Genomic DNA, 2032 nt, shown 5'->3' on the forward strand with positions numbered 1-2032 from the left:
TTTGATGCCTGAGTCCAGGAAGGTAACAAAGGAAGAGTCACCTGCAGGTGGAGGACAGAAGTCTCACCAGCAGGAGGTTCATAGGGGAGGGGCAGCACCCACCGAGAGGCAAAGGGGAAAGGGGCAACATCAGAGGGGCTGACAAAGGGCTCCAAACAGGAGGTGGGGATGGGGTAAGGGGAGACTCCTGGGGTGGAGAGAGAAGATACGCAGGTGTCGTGTCCGGGCCACGGAGTCTCCACTCAGCCTCCAGAGGAGGAAACTCAGTCTCCTGGGGCCATCACCTGATATTAACTTCTCATGGTCATTACCAAGAAGCGTTTCATGAGCTCCTGGCACTGCAGACCCCAGTCATCAGTGGCAACCCTTTGAGATGGTTTCTTTTCTGCTTTTCTGTTTTCTGTTTTGATTCCGCACACCTTTTTGTGCAGTGTGGATATATGCAAAGCCATGTGTAATGTTATTCTCACATGGGGTGCCAGGCTGACTTGGTGGTGAGGGGGACATGTGGGAGTGTCAGAGGTACCACACTGCCTGGCTTCTCACAGCGCCCACAACACTGCACAAGACTGCATCATAGAAGCCACTCAACAAGTCATATCATTTTTCTCTGACTTTTTAAATATATAGAAACTTCATTACCACTAACAAAAGAATATAGACTCATGGGCCTGGCACAGTGTTTCATACCTGTAATCCCAGCTACATACGAGGCATAGTGTTGTCCAAGGTTGGCCTGAGCAAAAAGCATAAGAAAATATAACTTTAAAAATGCAAAAAGGGTTGGGGGCTTGGCTCAAGTGGCACAGTACCTGTCTAGAAAGATTGAGACCCTGAGTTTAAGTACCAATATTAAAAAGAAGGAGGGGAAGAAGAGAGAGAGAAAAGAAGAAGGAGGAGGAGAGCGGGAGGGAGGGAGGGAAGGAGGAAGGAAGTAAAGTAGGAAGGAAGGAAGGAAGGAAGGCAGAGAGAAAACTGTCTCTGCTTCCTGTTTAGGAGTTGAGGAAGAAAAGAAAAGAAAGAAAGGAAGAAAGGGAGGGAGGGAGGGAAGAAGAGAGAAAGAAAGAATCCAGACTCATGAAAGAAAATCAGGCCATGAGGAAAGATTACCCAATAGCTTCACTATTCCAAGGCAACCCAACTAATAGCTCGTCTACTTCTTTCTAGTTTCTTCCCCACATCTTCTGGGTTCTCACTGGGCATTCATTTATTCCCTGCTGTAGCTCCCATACATAGTATGGTACTTGGCACAAATAAGACCTAACAAAAACATTTATTGAGTGACTGAATGAACATAGACAATGTTTCTATGTTATGCAAGAGCAATTACAGTCATGACATGTGACAATTGCAGGCTTATTCTGTGCATTATCGATGTATATACATTGATATTATATTATATTGCCTTGGATTATATTATAACAATATAAATGTACGTTATAAATGTATAATAAATAAATTCACAACAACCTTATGAAGTAGCTGTCATCATTATCCCCACCTCCCAGATGTGAAAACTAAGCCCAGGGAGAGCGAGACAAAGATCCAAAGCCACACAGTGGCACGGGGTTTCTAGGCAGACAAGGCTGATGTGAAACCCATCTTCTGAATGTTCCCGAGCATCCACTGCCTCTCAGTGAACATTTTTAGAAACAACACTTAAAACAATTTCATACTATTGGTCTATGGATTTAGCCATTCCTTGATCATGGCAAGTTTAGATTATTTTCTGGCTTCATTTTCACTGACATCCATAATTCTACAGTAAGTAATTCCACGCATAACTTAATTCCATACTTAAGTATAGCCTATTAGCAAAGATTCCCCAGGAGTTAAATTATTTGTTCAAATGCTGTGAGCATTTTTTTTAAGCTTTTCAGGTATAGGTATTTTCTTCCTATTCAATTTGCATTTTGCTGTACATGTGGAAATTCACATGTGTTAAATCAGCATCTTCTCTCATATATTGCCCACAGTTTCCAGGTTTGAAACATCTCCCCACTAGAGAGAATTACTACAGAAGCTAATAAGT

The sequence above is a fragment of the Castor canadensis genome, chromosome 16, assembly GCF_047511655.1.
Source record: "Castor canadensis chromosome 16, mCasCan1.hap1v2, whole genome shotgun sequence".
NCBI lineage: Eukaryota > Metazoa > Chordata > Mammalia > Rodentia > Castoridae > Castor > Castor canadensis.